This window comes from Ruditapes philippinarum, unplaced genomic scaffold, assembly GCF_026571515.1.
Source record: "Ruditapes philippinarum isolate M1 unplaced genomic scaffold, ASM2657151v2 ctg4596_1_1_1_1, whole genome shotgun sequence".
Lineage (NCBI taxonomy): Eukaryota > Metazoa > Mollusca > Bivalvia > Venerida > Veneridae > Ruditapes > Ruditapes philippinarum.
Window position 1 is genome coordinate 1 of NW_026859225.1, and position 23,929 is coordinate 23,929.

General features: G+C 31.8%; 1 long non-coding RNA gene across 2 annotated transcripts; it reads right to left on the minus strand.

Moving 5' to 3' along the window:
• Window positions 1–1,790: 1,790 nt before the first annotated feature.
• On the minus strand, window positions 1,791–15,491 carry LOC132755687 (uncharacterized). 2 transcript variants are annotated; one of them, XR_009629246.1, is made up of 3 exons: window positions 14,911–15,491; window positions 14,507–14,590; window positions 1,791–1,899 (listed from the first exon to the last, which is right to left on the minus strand). It is a non-coding gene; the product is annotated as an uncharacterized LOC132755687 (long non-coding RNA). The 2 variants fall into 2 exon arrangements; XR_009629245.1 differs by having other exon boundaries at window positions 14,507–14,644.
• Between the last annotated feature and the right edge of the window lie 8,438 nt (window positions 15,492–23,929).

Consider the following 23,929-nt stretch of genomic DNA (forward strand, 5'->3'; position numbering starts at 1 on the left):
TTAAGCATGTGTTCATGTATTTCGACAATTTTCATAAAAATTGAAATTCCCGTTGGAATAAATAATAATGTTGGAATAAATTCCAATTGGAATTTAAATAATTCCGCCCGGACAGCGATTAATTCCGATCGAATACATGAAATTCCGCCGGACAAAGTTTTTTAAAATACAATTTTTGATAAGAAAAAAATTCAAAATAGCTTTAAATGAAGTCAATTATTAATAATTAACATTAAATCTATCGGATGAAATGATTTGTGAGTGTTTAGGGCAAGTATAAATGGTAGTGAATTTTGTAACTATCCCGGTGGTGCAAAGATTTTCCGGTGGCTGTTGTTTATTGACCAAATTTAACGAAATTTTGCATGTAAAAACATCATAGTATTATTAACCATAGTATCGAGAAAAATAAATAATAAAATAATCAATTTATAAAATATAAGTCATATTCGGTATCTTCTGTCCGCAACAGATATGCCTTTCATAGAAAACGCAACGAATATAACATATAACTTTTTTATTTATTGACAAAAATTAACGATATTTTGCATTTAACATTTTATTATTATAAACCATCATATCGAGAAAAATAAATAATAAAACAATCAATTTATAAAATGTAAGTCATATTCGGTATCTTCTGTCCGCAACGGATATGCCTTTTATAGAAAACGCAACGAATATAACTTATAACTTTTTTGTTTATTGATCAAATTTAACGAAATTTTGCATGTAAAAACATCATAGTATTATTAACCATAGTATCGAGAAAAATAAATAATAAAATAATCAATTTATAAAACATAAGTCGTATTCGGTATCTTCTGTTCGCAACGGATATGCCTTTTATAGAAAACGCAATGAATATAACTTATAACTTTTTTATTTATTGACCAAATTTAACGAAATTTTGCATGTAAAAACATCAAAGTATTATTAACCATAGTATCGAGAAAAATAAATAATAAAATAATCAATTTATAAAAAATAAGTCGTATTCGGTATCTTCTGTCCGCAACGGATATGACTTTTATAGAACGTAATTCGAATATAACTTATAACTTTTTTATTTATTGACCAAATTTAACGAAATTTTGCATGTAAAATCATTTTATTATTATTAAACATCGTATCAAGAAAAATAAATAATAAAATAATCAATTTATAAAAAATAAGTCGCATTCGGTATCTTCTGTCCGCAACGGATATGCCTTTTATAGAAAACGCAATGAATATAACTTATAACTTTTTTATTTATGGACCAAATTTAACGAAATTTTGCATGTAAATTTATTTTATTATTATAATACATCGTATCAAGAAAAAAATATAAGAAATAATTACTTTGTAAAATATAGGTCATATTCGATATCTTCTGTCCTTCACGGATATGACTGTTATTGAAAACGCAACGAATATAACTTATAACTTTTTTATTTATGGACCAAATTTAACGATATTTTGCATGTAAAATAATTATATTATTATAAAACATCGTATCGAGAAAAAATCATAAAAAATAATCAATTCATAAAAAATAAGTCATATTCGGTATCTCCTGTCCGCCACGGACATGACTTTTTAAGAACGTAATTCGAATATAACCCTTATAAATAACTTTTTTTTTTATGGACCAAATTTAACGAAATTTTGCATGTAAATTCATTTTATTATTATAAAACATCGTATCAAGAAAAATTTATAAAAAAATAATTAATTTGTAAAATATAGGTCATATTCGGTATTTATAGTGATATCCGCGGATATGACTCATATTTGGTATTAAGACATACCGCCAGTGGAGGCAATTTTGGTAGCACTCCACAGTTAATTTCAAGTTCCTGCCGTCAATGTCCTACAAGCAATACGTCTAATAATTCTGATACCAAACTACACAACCTGGAAAAAGAAAAACACATTTTTTGAGAACACTATATGACATAAGATTGCAAATCTACAAAGAAATTATCCCATCTGCAATAGGCAGGCAGTCAAAAAAAGTTGCAATTCATTCCGTTTGAAGCCCAAAAATCTACAGTGGCCCGAGACCCAAAACAACACATTTCCACCCTCTGGCAAAAAATATCTGCAAATATACAGGCTAAAGGAACACCGTCTTCTGCTTTAGCAACTCCCTATACATGCAAAATATCACAAAGAAACTAGTCCTCAACCTTGTAGATTTTTTGCTACTGCTAAAAGTTTGTACCCCCCTGTAAAATGACTTCTTTTTACCGTGCATGCTGTTTAAAAGCAATGTTTACAAAAAATGGCGGCCTTGACATACATAATCAACAGCATGTGATTTCTGGCCATGTTTTCGAATTTGCCAGTGATCATATTAGATGTCACAAAAACAAATTTTATGCTGAAAATGCATTTTAAAGACAACCAGTCATTTAAATCCCGAATATTCACTATATCCAGGAAATCCTCCCTGGCCATTCGAAGCTGTGGCTTACATTACTGTGGTGTGCTACCTTTCTGAATATTTTTATCAACTTAAATAAATGCTTTATTGTATGAAGTAGTTATATGTTACGAATGCGTAACTGACTTTTTATTGTCTGACAGAAGAAATAGTTTTATCCTGGATAGCCCAATCCTTACATTGATGTTGGGAGCATGCGATTAATCGGAGAGCTAGAAGTATAATAGTGCTCGGACTGATATTTCGGATACGGTTTGACATCTACAAAAGTCAACATTATAATTAATGCAACCAAGTAATAATAAGAGGATATGGAAGAAAACTGAAGATTTATATTCAATACACTGCTGATGAGGTTTCAAAACAGTTAAAAACCTCCAATTTACAAATATACACTCAAGAAAAAGATGGGTACAAATCATTCACCTGGATTCAGGACTTGTTCTTCTAAAAACTTCCGGTAAGTACTAAGTAGATGTAAGTTGATATGTATTTCTTTAGTATACACTCAGATAAAAGGGATTTAAGCATAATATTTTAAGATTTAAAAGTAGTAATGTGACATGATGCAACTAGCGACTAGGGTTATATTTACTGTTTAAAATAGAGCTTTATTGTCTGACGGGTAGCAAGACACTTCACCCAAGACACTTCAACCCTCAAGACAATTTACCCCCCCCCCCCCTCCAATTCAGTAGGGCACTTCACCACTCATCCAATTTTTTATTATTTTTAATATTATTTTATTAATAACTTTTAAATTAAGTGACTAAATAATATTGTATGTAAAATAAATAATATTGTATGAAAGATAAAAATATACATAAATAAATAAATAAGTAAACATAAAATGACTAGAAATGAATGAATGAAATCTACATAAATTTTTTATCCACTTATTGTTATAAATAACAAGAGCCTGACAGCCTGGGGGGGGGGCAACGCTCGACTTTTTACTTTCTCTAAAAGCAAACAAGCAAATTCGTTGAATTTATATCCCCCGCCGAGTACTGGTTATTATTAACACAACACATGGTGGTGGTGACAGTGACATGTGGTGGTGACACGTCGTGTTGGTGACATGTGGTGTCACGTGGTGGTGACACGTGGTGGTGACACATGGTGGTGGCGACACATGGTGACACGTGGTTGTGGCGGCGGTGACATGTGGTGGTGGTGACACGTTGTGGTGTCACGTGGTGGTGACACGTGGTGTCACATGGTGGTAGCATATGTGGTGTCACATGGTTGTGACACGTGGTCATTTAATGCACAAATTTGAGAAAATTCAGTAATTTAACCTTCAAGGTCAAGGTCATTTATGGATGAAGGTCAAGGTTAGTGTAGTCTACTGAAAGGTCTTGTCCCAAGGGTTGTTGTGGCCAAGTATGAAGACAATACACCAAGAAAAGTTATGATCCAGGTACAAGTTTGCGGACGGGAACGGCAACGCTGCCGCGACTATAGCAATACCTCTACTTTTTATTTCAAAAAAAAAGTCGAGCTAAAAAAAGAACAATTTACATTTACCTACATGTAACTAACAAATTAAGTAAACTTACCGGTATCACATGCTATGTGTTGCCAGTTACATTTGTATTATTGTTTTGCTTTCAAACCACTAAGCAAGGTACTGTCATTATATACATGTATTTTACTTAATATATATATCGAAGAAGGTTCAAACATTTCAATAGAATGGTCATTTAATTAGTTATATCACTTTCACTTTAATTGAAATTAGTATAAAATATTTAAGTTAATAAAAAGAAAATAAACTAGAAATGTGTCGTCATGCCACGGATGGCCCCGCATGCAGCCAAAATTTCAGATGTTACAATATTTATTGTCCCCCGTTTTTTCGAAGAAAAAAGGGGGATATAGAAATAGCCTCCGTCCGTCTGTCCGTCCGTCCGTCACACTTTCGTGTCCGGTCCATAACTTTGTCATTTATGAAAGGAATTTGAAATAACTTGGCACAAAATGTTTATTATAATAAGACGATGTGTCATGCGCAACAACCAGACCCCTACCTCCAGGGTCAAGGTCACACTTGCTCATTCAAGGTCAAACATTGTCTATTTGAGGGTATATGTCGTGTCCGGTCCATAACTTCTTATCTATGAAGGGATTTTGTAAATATTGCCATAATTGTTCACAATAATCAGATGATGTGTCATGCGCAAAAACCGGTCACCTACTTCCATAAGTCAAGGTCAACACTTGGAGGTCAAATACTTACATAGTCTGTTACAGGGTAATATTTTGTTGTCAGGTCTATAACTTTTTTCATAGATCAAAAGGATTTTGAAAAATACTTCGCACAAATAGTCACTATAATAAGAGGATGTGTCATGCGCAACACCTGCATCCTACCTCAAAGGTCAAGGTCACACTTAGAGGTCAAAAATTACATAGTCTGTTATAGGGTAAATATTTTGTGTCGAATCTAGAACTTCTTCATAGTTCAAGGGATTTTGGAATAACTTGGCCACAAATAGTCACAATAATAAGCCAATATGTCAGGAACAACACCTGCACCCCTACCTCTTAAGGTCAAGGTCACACTTAGAGGTCAAAGGTAACAGAGTCTGTTATTTGGTATATTTTTTGTCCCGTCCATTACTTCTTCATAGATTAAGGGATTTTAAAAAGTACTTAGCACAAATAGTCACAATGGTTAGATGATATGTAATGCATAACATCTGTGTCCCTACCTCCAAGGTCAAGGTCACACTTAGAGGTCAAAGATTTACGTAGTCTGTTATAGGGTATATTTTGTGTCCAATCTATAACTTCTTCATAGTTCAAGGGATTTTGAAAATACTTGGTACAAATAGTCTCGAATCAAAAAGATTTGACATAGAGATTTTTAAATTCCGTGTTTCATTAAACCTTACGGGAAGGTTGCTCAGCATATCATAATTTTTTTGCACCTTGGGATTTATTCAGTATTTGTAGAGTTATTTCCCTTGACATAGTTACTCTCAAAGTAAAACCGTTTCATTATGTTCAGCATATTTAGTTTTGCAACCTGGGGTTTCGCTTATGGATTATTCAGTATTTGTGTTGACCTTGAGTGCTTGAGTTAGAATCAACCAACTTTACAGGAATAATGTATCAACATCACTAAATTACAGGAATAATAATTCACATCACTGTGAAGCTATGCATGTGGATTTTTTTTCAGTTTTGTTAGAGTTATTGCCCTTGACTTACAGTTGTATAAATTTGCAATTTTCAACTTGTTCATGCATAGCTCAAAAAGTATTTCACTTGTTGGCCTGAAAGTTTACAAGAATGTTGGTCAGCATGTATACTTATGCACCTAGGGGTTTGCTTGTGGATTTATTCAGTATTTGTAAAGTTCTTGCAAAAGATTTTTAGTTTTAAAAAAATATTTGACCTAGAGTCATAAGATTGACAGAACAGTGTCGCGTTGGGGGCACCCGTGTCCTATGGACACATTTCTAGTTGAAATAAAAATCTTTCACGACTACCAGTACAGACTAGGGCTGTCATTAAATATCGCTATATCATCCAATACAATTTCGATACACACTTTCAAATATATCAATAAAAGCTAAAATTTATTTACCGGTATATACCTCTCTATTTTGCCTTAAATAAGAGACGTCACTTTTTTCAAGTTTTCTTGGCTAACCTTTTGTTAAATGTCGGTGACAAAAATTACAGAAAAAACTTTCTGTTAGTGTGTAGTATTTGTAATGTCTAATACAAGCATGCAAAACACCATGGTCCCAATTCATAGTGCATATTTTAATGTTTTCATTTATCTACTTTCAAAGTCGATATTTTTTTTTAATATTTGTCTCTTGATATATCAATACAAAATTTTCCATCAATGACAGCCCTAGTACAGACAGGAATATTTAGCTTGATGGGAACTGTTTAGGATAGGATTTTGAGCAACCTGGATATTTACACTAATACCTACATTGTATATATTCTAACATAAGTGATAATTGTGTTCTGTTTCTTATTCTGAAATATTGCCTTTGGTTCTGTTTGACATTGATCATTGTCAGGTGGTTTGTACTTGCAAATGATAAAATACTTTCGACTCAGAATCGTTCTTACTTAGTATTCAGCACAAAAAAAAGTCATTTGCATTTTATTTCACAACTTCAGTTTCTGATTTTTTAAACTTTGTTTTTGTTTAAATTAACATTTATTAAGTATTAAAAATTTTTGCTTTTTTTCAGCATACTCAAGATATTGAAGATTGGTTTGGAAACTCTCATTAACAGAAGGAATAAACAACAAAACAGAATTTTTTTATTGGCCATTGACTTAGTTAATGAAACGTCATACTCATTATAAATGTGAAATCAATGACATTTGTTGACAATTTGAAAAAAAAAAAACCAACATACTAACATATGGTATTGATATCCTTGCAATAGTGAAAAAGTGACATCATTTGAAAAAGTGTGATTGCGATTACAGACAGAAGTGATCTATTGAAGATCTTGAAAAGTGTAAATACTAAGTGACAACATAACTAAGTTATAATCTTTGGAAGTATGAATAATTACATCAGTGATAATCTTGGAAGACTCTTTATGTTTTTATCACTTTTATAAATCCATGAACTCATTCTTCATGAAATAAACTTTCATCCTGAATTCAATATATTTTGTAAAATAAAGTTATAAACTTTCACACTGATTTATATTCTTATCCACCATTAAAGATAAAGGTTTCTTTGTGATATTGCATGGATATTTCAAGTAAATATTGCTACTGGTTCCTGAGATGGGGACGGTCGGTTACATCACAAAAAAAATCAATTATTATTTGACCTTGAAAGTCAAGGTCATTTATGACTTAATTAAGATCAATGTAAGTTTCATCATCTTGAAGGTCTATCTACAAGGACAATTCATTCATGAATAATTAAATTTTAGCCACTTTGGTAAATTTTTGTGATATTTTCTAAGTTAAACTAGAAATGTGTCCATAGGACACGGATGCCCCCACACGCCACTGTTCTGTCAATCTTATGACTCTAGGTCAAATATTTTTTGGACTGTGCCACAAGTTGAAAACTAAAAATCAACAAAGGGCCATAATTCTGTTAAATTTGGTTGCAGCAAAAATTCCTTCCTTTACTACCATCTACACATTAAGGTTGTTAATCCCTGGAAGTTTAAGCAAAATCTGCCATCCGGTTTAAGAGGAGTTGCATTCACAAAATTTCTACATAGACTTTTAGTATATAGTGAAAAAATCAACAAGGGCCATAATTCTGTAAAATTTGGTCGCAGCAAAAATTCCTTCCTTTACTACCATCCACACCTTAAGGTTGTTCATCCCTGTAAGTTAAAGCAAAATCTGCCATTCGGTTTAAGAGGAGTTGCGTTCACAAAATTTCTACATAGTATTTAGTGAAAAAATCAACAAAGGGCCATAATTCTGTTAAATTTTGTCGGAGCAAAAATTCCTTACTTTACTACCATCTACAGATTAAGGTTGTTCATCCCTGTAAGTTAAAGCAAAATCTGCCATCCGGTTTAAGAGGAGTTGCATTCACAAAATTTCTACATAGTATATAGTGAAAAAATCAACAAAGGGCCATAATTCTGTAAAATTTGGTCGCAGCAAAAATTCCTTCCTTTACTACCATCTACACCTTAAGGTTATTCATCCCTGTAAGTTTAAGCAAAATCTGCCATCCGGTTTAAGAGGAGTTGCGTTCACAAAATTTCTACATAGTATATAGTGAAAAAATCAACAAGGGGCCATAATTCTCTTAAATTTAGTCGCAGCAAAAATTCCTTCCTTTACTACTATCTACACATTAAGGTTGTTCATCCCTGTAAGTTTAAGCAAAATCTGCCATCCGGTTTAGAGGAGTTGCGTTCACAAAATTTCTACATAGTATCTAGTGAAAAAATCAACAAAGGGCCATAATTCTGTTAAATTTGGTCGCAGCGAAAATTCCTTCCTTTACTACCATCTACACATTAAGGTTATTCATCCCTGTAAGTTTAAGCAAAATCTGCCATCTGGTTTAAGAGGAGTTGCGTTCACAAGATTTCGGGACGTACGGACTGACGGACAAGTGCAACGCTATATGCTCCCACAATGTGGGGGCATAAAAAGACAAATAGTCAGAGTTATGAAACTTGACACACAGATGCATTGTAATTTTAATAATTTCCATATACTCATTGCAAAGTTTAATCGCCATTCAAAGCAAAAACAATTAACAAATTCAGTAATTGTATCTTTAAGGCTAAGGTCATTTAAAAGTCAAAGTCAAAGATAATTTTATCTTCATTAATGGTTATTCAGTCTAAATATGAAGACAATTCATTAATACAAAATTTGTAGCCAGTTACAGAAAGAAGAGAGCAAAATTCAGTTATTTGACCTTAAAGGACAAGGTCATTTGTTACTCAATGTCAGGCCATCTTAAAAGAACAATCCACAGAATGTTATTCCATGTATGAAAATTCATTCATTAACACTAAAAAGCAGTAGCCACTTTGGTCAGGTTTTTTTTGTGGAATATTTTCTAAGCTAATAACATTTAGGGCCATCAGTGTAACATGTGTCGCCTCATGATAGCCAATCACATGTTGCAGCTACTGTGTAGCAGGAGACCCAAAAATCATGAACGGGGCAAAACACTTGTTTTTATTCAAGGGCAATTACTCAGCTGAAAATCATAAAAGTGAAAATTTTGTGTATTATCACTTTATGCACAAGTACTTGACCTACCAATCAATCCTGTAAAGTTTCATTGAAATTGCAGAAACGGTTTATGATCAGTCGTCCTGACAAACTTTATTAACATTCTTTTCATTCAACAAGGGCCATAACTTGGCCAAAAAATCATTCAAGCGAAAAACCTGTGTAATTTGTGCAAGTACTTGACCTATCAATCAATCCTGTAATGTTTCTTGGAAATTGCATTAGTGGTATAATAGGAGTAGTCCGGACAAACTTTAAAAAATAAAATATAATTAAAGGGCCATAACTCCAACAAAACTTATTGAACCATAAAACCAATGATATGTACAACTAGACTTGGTACTGATCATTCCTGAAAATTTTGAAAGAAATTGCAGCAGTAGTTTTTGAGAATTAGTCCGGCATGGGTAAAACAAACAAAAATTCCAGTCTTCTGTGTTGTAGGGCAAATTGTAAATTAAAATAAGTTATGTGTTTAAATTAATAAATATAAATTGGCTATTGTATAGGTATACAAGAAATTGCAGTCAGTAAAGTGTAAGATCCTTACAAGAGTCTATTTATTTGGCATACTTGCATACTTAATTTACTTCTTTTTGTCAATTTGTTCCTAGTGAAAGGAATCTGGCATACTTGAATGACAGTGATTATAAAATAGTTAAAGATATTGTGCGAACACAGCTGAAGTCATTACTTTGACATAAATTAAACATAAAATATGATAAACAAGATCAACAAGGAAAGGCATAAGGATTGCTAATACAATGATCCCCCCCCCCCTACATTTTACAGCTGAATAAAGGCTGTTTCCCCTAGCCCAAAATAAGTATATTTTCCCCTAAAAATGTTAATAATATTTTCCCCTTAAATGCCCTGTGCACTTTTTACCAGAACCATGACTTAACAGCATCTCATTTATATCTGACAGCTGTCCCTATAGATAGCCTGGCAGACTTATATCAATAACATGTCCCTATAAATAGCCTAGATCTGCTATGTACCATGCATGTTAAATTGAATTGAAATTGAAAATTTAATCAAATGTGTGGGTAAATTCCATTTCTTCAGTTGTCAGATTTCCCTGTTTTCTGGTTTATCACACTATATTTCCCCCTTCAGAAAGCCACAGGTTGTTTTTGAAATTGGAAAAAAAAATCACTGTAATACATTGACAGTTTTGTTTTCATGGCTTCAAAGATATTTGTATCAAAGAAGAAAGTTACAGCACAGGAATCTGATTATAATAACCATATGCAAGCAGCAATTATTATTTTAACCATTTTGCAATGGTGGTTATTTTTGCTCAGTTCCCTTACTGACAACTAAAATGACCGCCGTATGAACACATCTGCGAATGTTTCTAAATTCAAAATTTTACTATTTCATGTGTAAATGTTGAATTCTGCTTAAGCCGGTGCTAGGGGGCGTGGACGGTAACTTGCACTATCCAGTACCGTCCATGAACAGGCTCAATCAAACCGAGCCTGCAACATTTTCAATTTTGCCGTGTTGGGCTTTCTTTAGGGATTCTGTATTTTATCTATATTATTAGACAGTATCATGAGTAAAGGCTGGTATGCACAGTAATTCAGGTGCTCTCAATATTAAATGAAAGCTAAATAAATTTTAGATTACTGTAAAGTATTATCTACTTTTAAAAGCCCAAAAACTACAAATGAAGCTTTGCGAAAAAATCTACAATGTAATATTCGGTTCAATTTAAACATGAAAACTACAAATGTTTATGTCCTTTTCCTTCAGTTAATTTAACTAAGACCAGTCATACTAAAACAATTGTTCATCATTTATTTTATTCCCTTGTGTCACAGATCTTAATTTAATCTAATACCAAATGAAATAACATCAATTACTTAAATTTGCAATAGAGAATAACATACTATTGTCTTTTTGATATCAATTTATCAGACAAAGCTGATATGAGCTTGCTTATGTTATATATGATAAATTAAAAGCAGACATAACAGCTGAATTAAAAGCAGATATATTAACAGAAATAAAATGGATAAAATAAGAATCCCTGAAGAAAGCCCAACATGACACAATTGAAAATGTTACAGGCTCAGTTTGATAAAGTCTGTTCATGGACAGTACTGTCAAGTGCAAACCACTGTCCATGCCCCGTAGCACCGGCTTAAGCGGAATTCAACATTTAACATGAACTGGTACAATTTTGAAACATCTGCAGATGTGTTCATATGGCGGTCATCATGGAACCCTCAATGTGACATGTAAGTGCCATTCCATGAAAAGCGGCATATGGTCCCGTGGTAAAAAAATCTGTGTGCCCTAAACGAGAAAACAATGGGCGGAACTAAATAAAATGAATTTCGAAAGGGGATCATATAATATGAAATCTACAATTTTCAGGAATTTCTTTTTTGTTTGAGTTTTTATTCTCTAGGGCAGTAAACCATGCAATAAATGATAGTAACCTATGTCTTAAATGTCAAAATAGAATAAGCTAACATACTGAAGTCCATAATTTAATGTAAATTCAAATTGTATTAAAGCATTAATTTTTGATATTGTATTTGTTAAAACATTATTTACCTATTTTATATATGGTATGTATATCTAACTTTTTGTTCTTGTAACTATGCAAAAAAAGTAAATAATTATAAACAAAATTAACAGACAAGATAATATTAAACATGGAGTTGCCCTGTCCTTTTTATGTTTGGGGTCCACCTGGGCTCCTTGCCATTGGTTCTTGTTGCTGGGTCATATGGGGGTTGCGTTCATTGAACGCCGCCTTTCCTTGTTGATCTTGTTTTTCATATACTACATGTATGATGTACATGTATATAGATCTACATGTACCTTGGACTTGATGATGTTTAAAATTAATAAACTTTGGCAATCGTCCAATAACCTCTTTGCTACACGGCTACTTAATTTGTTACTAAGATGGGTTTTTTTTTCAGAAAAAAGTATCAACTTCCAACAATTTACCAAAAACAGGCAAAATGTGCACGAAGTAAATAGGGGACGAATAATTTGAGCTATTGACAGATTGACTCCGTCTCGAAATTCAGAAAAATTGTCAAATGTATCGTCAAGAAATCAATTAGGAGTGAAACATTGGTTCTTTAGTAAACATGCTATTACGTATGTTTAATCATATCGGCATAATTTATCGGTAAATTTTTACTAAAATAGTAAACACTTACCCTACTTTCACTTTGTATTTTCGGAAAATTTCGAAGCGAGTTAGGTAAACAAGAACAACACGCGAATAAAACTGATAATGTTTAAAAACGTCAGTCTCAAACCATGTCACTAGTGTTAAACCCACAATCCTTTTCCTCTGCCTGCTTCATATGATGACTGTCCGAATAATTCCATGATATACAACAAATATCCATGAAAAGGTCTGAAACGTCGCGCATTTCCTGCTCTAGGTCAGCCATCTTGTTTTTGTTACTATTTTTAGCACAGTCAGTGCTCTCCAGTCGATAATTACAAATAGTAAAACTGTTATTAAACGAAATTTTCGCCTTAGGATAAAATTTAAGTTAAGGAATTTCTTGCCTAAGGAATTCACTTAAGGGATTTTTGACTTCAAAGTTAAGGGGAAATTTTACCTTAGGGAGTTTTCTTCAAGATAAGGAAATTTTTCCCTTAAAACTTAAGATCCTTTATGAATACGGCCCCAGGTCTTCAGCCGATGGGTTGCCAGAGTCTTATATTTAATTATGCTCTGTGCTATAACCAGGGATTTAGGTAATATCTAAGAAGCGGTGAAATGACATTTAATTGTCCTACTATTGTCTTTATCTATAGTTATGAAAATAACATCATGTACATGTATTGAATGTAAGATAAATTGCACGAAGTCACGAAGTCTAATGTGTACACTGTCTTAAATATTTCAAAAGTTATGTACTATTTGAAAAACAAAACAAAGCCAGTTGTCTCTATTGTAATCAAGATGAGTTTAATTTCCTTTTTTAACAAGTTTGTCATTGTCTTTTGTTTCGTTTTAGTTTCATCATAACTTAACAAGACATATAATTAAGGAAAACAACGCTTTAAAATAATAGTATAAATACAACAGCTTAGATAGTTTAGTGTAACAATAACTTGTTGTATTGATTGTCGTATCGCGCTATCATTTAAGTCCGTGATAATTAATTTTAAGTGCGTATTTTGTCAATGGTAAAGAAAATAAGTATTGCCTTTGTAAGATCCATGATAACCGCCATATGAACACATCTGCGGATGTTTCACAATTCAAAATTATACCAGTTCATGTTAAATGTTGAATTCTGCTTAAGCCGGTGCTAGGGGCCGTGGACGGTAGTTTGCACGTGACATTACCGTCCATGAACAGGCTCAATCAAGTAACCAATTTTTATGCCCCCACAAAGTGGCGTGCATATAGCGTTGCACTTGTCCGTCCATCTGTCCGTCCGTCCGTCCGTACGTCTGTCTGTCGGTACGTCCCGAGATCTTCTGAACGCAACTCCTCTTAAACCGGATGGCAGATTTTGCTTAAACTTCTAGGGATGAACAACCTTAATGTGTAGATGGTAGTAAAGGAAGGAATTTTTGCTGCGACCAAATTTAACAGAATTATGGCCCTTTGTTGATTTTTTTACTATATACTATGATTGTAGAAATTTTGTGAACGCAACTCCTCTTAAACCGGATGGCATATTTTGCTTAAACTTCCAGGGATGAACAACCTTAATGTGTAGATGGCAGTAAAGGAAGGAATTTTTGCTGCGACTAAATTAAACAGAATTATAGCCCTTTGTTGATATTTCACTATATACCATATAGAAATTTTGTGAACGTAACTTCTCTTAAACCGGATGGCAGATTTTGCTTAAACTTCCAGGAATGAACAACCTTAATGTGTAGATGGTAGTAAAGGAAGGAATTTTTGCTGCGACCAAATTTAACAGAATTATGGCCCTTCGTTGATTTTTTCACTATATACCATATAGAAATTTTGTGAACGCAACTCCTCTTAAACCGGATGAGTAATTTTGCTTAAATTTCCAGGGATGAACAACCTTAATGTGTAAATGGAAGTAAAGGAAGGAATTTTTGCTGCGACCAAATTTAACAGAATTATATGTTGTCAGTGGGGGCATCCGTGTTCTTTGGACACAGTTCTAGTTTCTATAAAGACTGAACAAAAAATCTAAAACTTTTGTGTCATGACCTGTCGTCTGCCATGTTGTTTCGAATTTGTTAAACAATTTTAGTGTCATGGTTACATTTATCAAACTCTTAAGCATAAAAATTCAACGATTATTCAACATTTCAAAAAAGATAATCAATAAAAATAGCATATCTAATAAAAGATGCGCTTAGATTTACCTTAATCTTTATTTAAACATCCAACTTTGCAGTAACATAATGACGTACAGATCTTTCGTTTCACTACTTTCATGAATGTGTGACCTGACACAGTGCATTATTCTAAATATAGATTTTCGAGAACAACAGTGCATGTAGCTGAAAAGGGTTATTAAAAAAGTATTTTCGATTTCTTTCTAAAAGAAACTCAGTTTTGAAAGAGAAAGGGAAATTAAAAAATATGTCTCTCATGACTTGACCTAGATATCTGCCATGTTGTTTTGATTTTGTAAAATAGTTCAAGTGTCATGGTCCCATTTATTTAACTGTTTATCAAACAAAAACATAAAAAAAGATTATTCAACATATCAAAACAGATAATCAACAAAAATATCATAAATAATAAAAGATGCACTTAGATCTACCTTAATATTTATTTACACCTCCAACTTTGCAGTAACATAGAACTGATGTAAAGAATATACGTTTCACTTCTTTCATAAATGTGTGACCTGACTGTAAACAAAATACTTATTTTCTAAAAATAGATTTTCCAGGAAAGCTTTGAAAATGTTAAAAGGAAAGGAAAACGTAAATAAAGACATCAAACCTCTTATGATTTTGCAAGCGTTTTTTTCACAATGATTAAAAACTCAATGAGGCTACAAATAGCTGAGCGCGTCACAAAATGATAACATGTTTAAATAATTACGGTTCACAATCTTAATCAATACAGATAATTTTATGCTTATATTATTAAGCGGATTAAGCAAAAATATGCGGACCGGCTGTCCTAATGCTCGCTTAAATGAAAACATAAACGGCTTTAAAGAACTCAGCCAACATAACTCATATTCCATTTATTATATTACATACAATTATAATGATAGTTACAATAACATGTTCAAAATACACAATGTGCCTCCACATGAGCCAAAATATTTCAAGAAATTAAACTTCAGAAAACAATGTAATAGGATCTTAATAAGAAAAGTAAAAAATGCGAGATTTAAAATGTTATGTGCGAGTATTGACTGCCTCTCAACCCGGGGACCATGGGTTCGAGCCGTACTCGGGTCACGACCATGTTTCTTCAAATGACACCAGTACTGGTTGGTTCCAGGAAGCGGACTCGAAAGTGATCAATATAAGTTGCAATAACTTGTTTCGCAATCGAGCTAAAAATAAATATGTTTTAACCAAGTATTGACTGATTTTGCAATACTTATCACAATATTTCTGTTGCGTGACAAGTATGGACCTTCTTGTGTATTGTGGACATATCTATAATTAACGTAACTTATAAGTAACGTTTTCAATTTGTAAATTACTGGCCTTGTTCACATAACAATATTTCCCTTCTTAACAAATTGTTAAGATTTCCATGAAATTTAACATGAATCTGGACACATGCTGCTTAAATGTGCTGATCATGAATATAGACTAGATATCCAACATAAGAGATGAACACACAAAACAACAACAACAAGAAAACTTAAGCAGTCGTGTGCGTATTGTATATATAGTATACTATTATATTGGTTTCTAAAATGCGCTCATAAACAAAATTAATTGAGTAAATTAAAGTGAATTAGTCCATTATGAAGATTTATAATTCATTTAAGGCCCTTCCGTTGGTGTTCGGATAAGGACCTCGAACACAATAGTATGAATACACAGAACTGATACGGTATTTCGATCTAACCTATGCTAAGAAACTAAACATGTAAACAAATAGTTATTTAATGCTGGGAGTCTTTTGCCAATATATCAAATAAAAGTCCACCTAAAATAAGTAAATTCATGGAAACAAAAACAAACACTACACTATTTATATATCTTTTATTATGGTTGTAGAAACTGAAAGTACAAAATGCCAACCTGTTGACACTGAGACGTACACTTTTGCAACGACGTTACATATAACGTACGAGACATAAGCAGACGCCGTATAGTTTGGTGTCAATTTGGGGAGTCGCACATCAAGAAACGGGTTGCGCCGGGGGTACCTACCTACTAGTTTTAACTAGTTACTAGTAAATGAATCACGTATATTATATGAAATAAAACCAATGCATAATTATATAATAACCGTTTTGAGGCGTAATAATCTAAGTTATACATAAGAAGTAAGCTACAAATAAATTCTAAAAGGGTCAAGGTTAAACTATCATCAACTCACAGCTTAAATATCATTGAAACAATGTTAAAGAATACTAATTGTTGTTCAACGGCATAGCGTGCGGCATAAATATAATGTTTTGCGGACCAACTTATTGTACAATGTTTGAATACTCTGTACCACATACCTTTTCTTTTAACATAAGTATGCTCCCTTAGTTCGGTTATGAAAATATATTTCTGATACTATGAATTATATTTCAATTAAAATGCACTTATCTCGACACTGTTTCTGCAGAAACTTCGCATATTTATGGCATGTTAAATATATACTAAGCTCAAATTTGATAATAGAAAATATTGATAATTGGTACACAGTCTCTTTGTTTATATAAAATAAACATATTTTGCCTTCACACAAAGTAGATATGTTATGTTTTAAATCCTACACACTATACGTGGTCATTAAAGAAACTGACATTAATTTTTGCACTGATGAAGGCATGTAGCCGAAACGTTTGCAATTAAATTTAATTACTAAATGTTCGTGTTTGTGTGGCTTGTCTGATTATTGTATTCAGTAAGAATTTAATATATTTCAGTAAATTTCTTCGATTTAAATATTTTTATCAAGGATGAGCATAATATATCTTTAAAATAAAACAAATGTGTAATAAAACTTTGTAAAACATAAAATCCAAGAATAATATTATATATTGTTTTGAAATTAGTGCCTAATAAATATTGTTAATTACTCTTGTAGCTTTTGATTCGTGTGAATGACTTTAAAGGAGAACACGCCAAAAGAAATATATTTAAATTTACAAGTTTTTTAATTAAAAAAAGTTGAAATACTATCCTTGAACAAAACCCAAAACGACAACATGCACGTTTTGGTTTGAATGAGCCTGGTAATGGACGGTAGTGGAAAGTGCAAGTTACCATATACGCCCCCTTGCACCGGCGTTAGTAGAATTGAACACTTAGACAAGGTAATGCTAAAATTTGAATTTATTAACAGCCGCAAAGTTGTTCACATGGTTGTTTTCATTAAACTATCAATGCGACACGTAAGTGTCATTCCATGAAAAGTGGTGTATGTTCCAAGTTAAAGAATGCGTGTGGCCTAATCGACAAAGCAAAGGGTGAAACTAAATAAAATGGCACTTTGAGAGAGCAAAAATAATGTCGTGTTCAAAGATCTTCAAGAATTGAAATGATAACATCTCTGATTGTGATTGTATGTTCAAGTTCCATATGAGGATACAATTACTCGACGCTATCATATAAAAGTAATTATATAAACTGCGTACAGTTAGTGATACTATTTATAATAAAATGATTATTAAGAATCATAATATGCCAATACAGTGTAACACTCTCGCAGTTTGACATATCTTTAAACGGGAGGTTGCTTTAAATTATCATATAATTACTGAAAGCATCTAAAGCATTAGAGAAGAGACTTTTTCATTATGTCATATTAGTTTTAATGTATTCTTCCTCTTCTTTAGTTTTCCAGAGTTTGCCATATATGATGACATAAGTAGCTTCCAATATGGTGACATAATTTTGCAATGTATCGCAAATACTAGCGCAGCTATAAACCATATCTTTTTAGAGTTAACGTATTCCATTCTATAAATGGGTACTCTTTTGAACATGATTGCTTTCCTCTAACACTTCTGGGTTACTTTATACTGCTAGTTTTTTATGACAATTGCAACACATGCGTGGTCATTTCTCGACAATCGGTCAACCTAAATGGATTTTCAGGACATCTTATCAGTAATTAACATATTCTCTGCAATTAACTGACTTCTATTCCACCCAGTCTTTCCGGATCAGTGGAAGAAGACACATGACCATTAGCGTTAACTCTAACAGATATTTTTCGCTTCACCCGAGGATTGCACCATAATAACAAGAAATAGATAATATTTTCTTTTTGCATCGTTTCAATTAGTTTTCATTATTCCATATAAAACCTCTCAGATACATTGTGCAGATGGGAATGAAGTGAAATAAACTATGATTAATTGGTTATTTATTCAGATAAGCACTATAGATCTATCAACTTGTCACTTTATTCCTATAAAATCGTATTCAAATCCATTGGACATTTATAATTTTATTGTTCAAATTTTATATGTATCAAACTCGTTACAACAACAACAAAAAGCAACAGCAACAAATATCAACAACAGCAACAACAAAAAAAAACAACAAAATGCTTTTTATCTAACAAACATGGCATATTGAACAAGATTGTTACATTAGTTGTAAATAACTCTAAGCGTCCCTTTTGTATTTTTATTAATATATAAAACCTATTAACTACAGCGAGTTATAGCAGTTCCGTCTGCAAAATATCTTTGGTAAAGCTGTTCATTTATAATTTTAATCTTTTTGAATTACGCGACGCGAAACTCGTCTAACAAGAATGGTTATATGTACATAATTAGGTAATAAGGTACTGGTTTCGTAAACATGTTACAAAATTTGTTAAATTCTGCCAAATTCAACTTTAAAAAATCCCTGTAATTTAGTAGCCTTTACGTAAGATATTTTGTCGATTTCTGCAAGAAATAAGTTTTTTCTCCAAGAAATAAGTTTAATTCGACGTTTAACTCTAACTTATCCTTTATTCATGTGATTCTACTAATACACATGAAAAACATGTGGAAAAGCAATTTGCTATATTTTACATCGCTATATAGAACAATTTGCGACTAAAATATTTTATTCTTGCAAAGTACTTTTAAGCTTGATAACATCAAATATCTGTTTAACCAAACTCAATGTATAAAAGAGATTCCATTCCGTTGCAGAGTTTCATTATGTAAAATGTTTCATTGCACCTGTAACTTATATTAGACCAACAGAGATGCTTTAATTATACGTTGATAAAAATAATTTTGAATTTACTATAGAAGTTTTTCTGTTATTGTCACATTTGTTTTCTTACAAAAAATGATAAAACATTTGTTTGAAAAGAAAATTATATTCCGTACAGAAATATAAATCGTAGGAACAAATCACTATGGAAAAAAACAAAACAATTGTTTCGCTATCTCTAGGAAGTCGTAGCCTTCCGTTTCTTCGTAATAATTTTAGGATTACGGGGACGCTGAATTGTTCCATATCGCCATATGTTTACCTTATAATTAAACAAAAACATATCATCTTAAATTAAGTTTCTTTACTGAATATTTCGGATGAATAATGATTTTATGGATAACGTTAAATCATATATTTTCACTAATCAAGCTGCTGCATTGCAGAGGAATGTTATTAACAGATTTGAACATTTATCATTACCCATAAATACAATGAATTATTGCTAAGAATATTGACAATATATCAACGGTTTTCAACGATAATGAGTTCAATACAGATTAAGTATTTTTTCCATTTATTGATCTTTTATTAAGCGTTACACAATAGTTTGTTAATATTTGTTTTGTTGAACTACAAATGTACATGCTTTTAGTAGAAAACAAATATCCTTATAGCAGGTGGGCTTATTCTAAAGATTGATATGAAGTTAAATGGTACTGTAATAGTTTAATAGAATTTATATTTTGCTACCGAATAAATACATTGAAGCCATATACTTAACATACGGTAATAACGATTGACTTAGTTTGCGGGAAAAATAAAACAAAACAATTTTTATTATATCTTTATACAAGTATTATAATATTTGACATAATGCTGGAAAACCGTTTTTAAGATATAAAATGTCTTTTTATATAAGAATATACTTAAAAATGTTATTCATGTAACTTTAAAACATACATGTAAAAATAAATATTCAAGAACGGTTTCTATGCTATGCAGTTTTTTCATGATAAAATACATTCATATAACAGTCTCAAAAAATATTTATACATTAAGTGAATAAATGTTCAGTCATTATTCTAAGTATAAAAGCAAATAAGAATATTTCGACATATGCAAATGTCACTTTTGGGAATACTTCGTTTGAACGATTCACAATAGCCTAAAATTAATGCATGTAATAATGTTCCTGATTACGCAATCGTTTCTGTTTGCATTGATATTGAAAGGTTTGTAGGAAAATGTGTAACGCAGCATATTAAATATTATTAGAATCGCATGCAATATGCATATCGGTGCAGAATTAACAAAGAATATGAAAACACAGATCAACACGGAAGACTGGCTTTCAATAAAAGCTTCTCCAAACACAACCTAGCAACGGAACATTGAACATTTTAATGAAACATTGAAAAGTGTATTTTCATACTATGAAGTCTTTAAATGTTTTCAGATATTAATGTCTGTAGTGTGTATTCATTAAAAAAAAGGTGACCTCTCAAGCACATTTATAATTATTTGTAAATTAAAGAAAACATTTCTTGAAATGAACTGAACTGAATATTGAATTCAAGTTATTCTATATATCAATCATATTTGCAACTGCAGTACACCAGAGAAGGCCCTTACCTTGTATCAAAGAATTAGCGAATCTAAATATCAGGAAATTAATGATCCATCGGAAGCATAAAAACAGCAGAATTACATGAAAATTGCAGGCTCGGTTTGACTGAGTTTGCACATAAGGGATACTGAAAAAGTGTAACATCCCTCACGCCCCCTAGCACCAGCTTGAGCGGAACTCAATTCCCAACACTTAAAGTGCTGGACTAAATTATTCCAATACAAAACAGTAAAATATAACAACACTAAAGTGTAGTACGGGACAATTTGATACAGCTACCACACAGCATTTGACATCAGCAACAGCAGCAACAAGAACAGCAATGAAGTACGGTGAAAAGTCGACTTAATATTGTGTTTCCTTCTTGGTACCTATCACAATCATGGTTTTGTTGTTTCGTTATTTGAATGTTAACCATTGTAATTTCATCATCGTCATTTTGTGTTTTATCATTTCCCTGTTATTTCTTTATTTACAGTCCTGCAGGGCTGTTTGCCACTAATCCTATTGCTGATGTTGGGTCGTTTGGGGGTTGCGTTCATAGAGCGCCGCCTTTCCTTGTTGATCTTGTATATCGTATTCGTTATCTTTCCTTAACGTGACACCGTGATGTCCCATAATATTTATCAACTGAGCATTACCGGTAAATTCTGAAACTTATGCACAGTAATGTTCTTGTGCTACGTGGGTTATTTAATATTTATTAAAAGTAGGGCATGAAATTAGAAACAAATATGGCAAAATGTGGTATTTTACATGTATTTAAAAACGTACACTTGGATGGGCTAAATGTCAATATAAAATTTCTAAATGCTTAAACAATTATCAATACATAAGTTTTTATGCTTTATGTAAGGTCCAATGTTATACACGAAATGCATTTTAAAAGCAATCCGTAGATTGATGCTTTAAAAAACGGATGATGGAAATATCTCTTGTCCGCATGTTTGGAATGTAATATCTGTTACTCTACTGTTTAACAACTACAATAAATAAAAATTAGTCTTTAATGTTTGCATTAAAAACATACCACATATCTACTCCAAATTCATTATTAATTATTTGTGTAATTCTGCTTTACTTGTATTGCATAAAAATGTTTGTGATTGGTCATGAACATAGTCACTGCTTTTCATATATAGGAGCAAAATATTGCGCATCCTTAAACATTAAACTTCAATATAAATCATAAATATAAAAATTGCACTTACTCTTTGGGTAACAATAAAATATAATTTCGAGGAAAATTCTGTAACGCTTCCTTACCTTGCAATTCGAAAGTGTAATTCAGAGGGTTTTGTTTTCTTTATTTTCTGTCAGCCATTTATGATATTTACTAGTAATGAAACATACCATAAGCTGCCGTCGTTTAGGAAATCAAATTAAATCTGATTAAATTCTTTGAATATTGTTGCTTGTGATATTTTTAAATATTTGTGAATGAATTATCTTAATACTTGAAACATCAGTCCTTTGGTCAAGACCTTCAAGTAGACTGAAATGATATTGACCGTCGTTTATCAATTGATATTGAACCTTGACATTGAAAGTCAAATAAACTTTGCTTGATTTTTGCTATCAAATTATTTAGCTATAACATTATTATTTATGAATGGATTGACGACATACTTGAACACAACTACACTAAGGACTATGTCCTAAAACAGATCAAATATAATTTGATCTATAAAGACCTTTAAGATCAAATTATTGTAATGCCACATTCCTTTGCTATAATTGACCAAAACGTTGTATTTAATGAATGTAATGCCTCATAATTGTGCACAACAATCATTTTGACAAGACATTAAAGAAAATTAAATTTAATACGACATTGACCTTAATTAACTTTAGATGAAAATAATGAATTTCGCTACGATTGTCAACTTTGTTATTTACTTTTTGAATTGACTTTATACTTAGAAAAAGAAGAACCACTATGACAACATTCATATGATGAATGATTGATATATGACTTTGACTTTTATATGATATTGACCGTCAAGGTCAAGGCTTTGAAATTCGTTTACATTGTTATAACTTTTATATGTTTGTAAGTTGATTTTTTTGAGTTGATTAATACTTAAGCAAAATAACACATATGACCAAACTGCGAGTTGAATTACTCTGACATGGCATTGGCCTATAATTGACACTTACCGACAAGGTTATATTATTTTGAAATTTCCTTATAATTGAGTTATTTACATATTTTATTCCTACTTGGACAAAAGAACATTGATGACGAAGTCAGCATTTAAATCTGACATAAATCATTCTGTTATAACTTTGACTTTTAATTGACCTTGGCCGCAAGCATAAAAGTATTGGAATTTTCTAAAGTTGTTATCACTTTATCTTTCATTTATAGATTTGATTAATATTTCTTAAACAATTGAAAACTTACGTCAAAACTGACATAATAATTCAAGTGTGACATTGGCCGTCAAGTTCAAATATGAAATTTTATTTTTATTTTTAACTATTCTTTCACTGATGTGTTTGTCTTTAGAAATAAGAAATTGGTGGCTTTTATTACGAGTATATAATAATTAAGATTCAATTAGGCATAAATACATCATCCATGTAAACGATTATTGAAATTAAGCGACCGATCATTGAATCTCACAATGAATATAAATGATCTTTGTATGTCAGGGGGTTAAAAACCGACGCCGGGGGAAAAGAATGTATATAGGTTCATTGACGTATTTCTACAGGGTCATTTCTGCATAATATTTTTTCCACCTTTTATAACCATAACAATTGTTAGAATTTCACTTGGTTGGGTTTCATTTCATTAAATAGTCTCGTTTAACATGGTGGGGTTAAATGTGAACTTTGTTGCACGATTA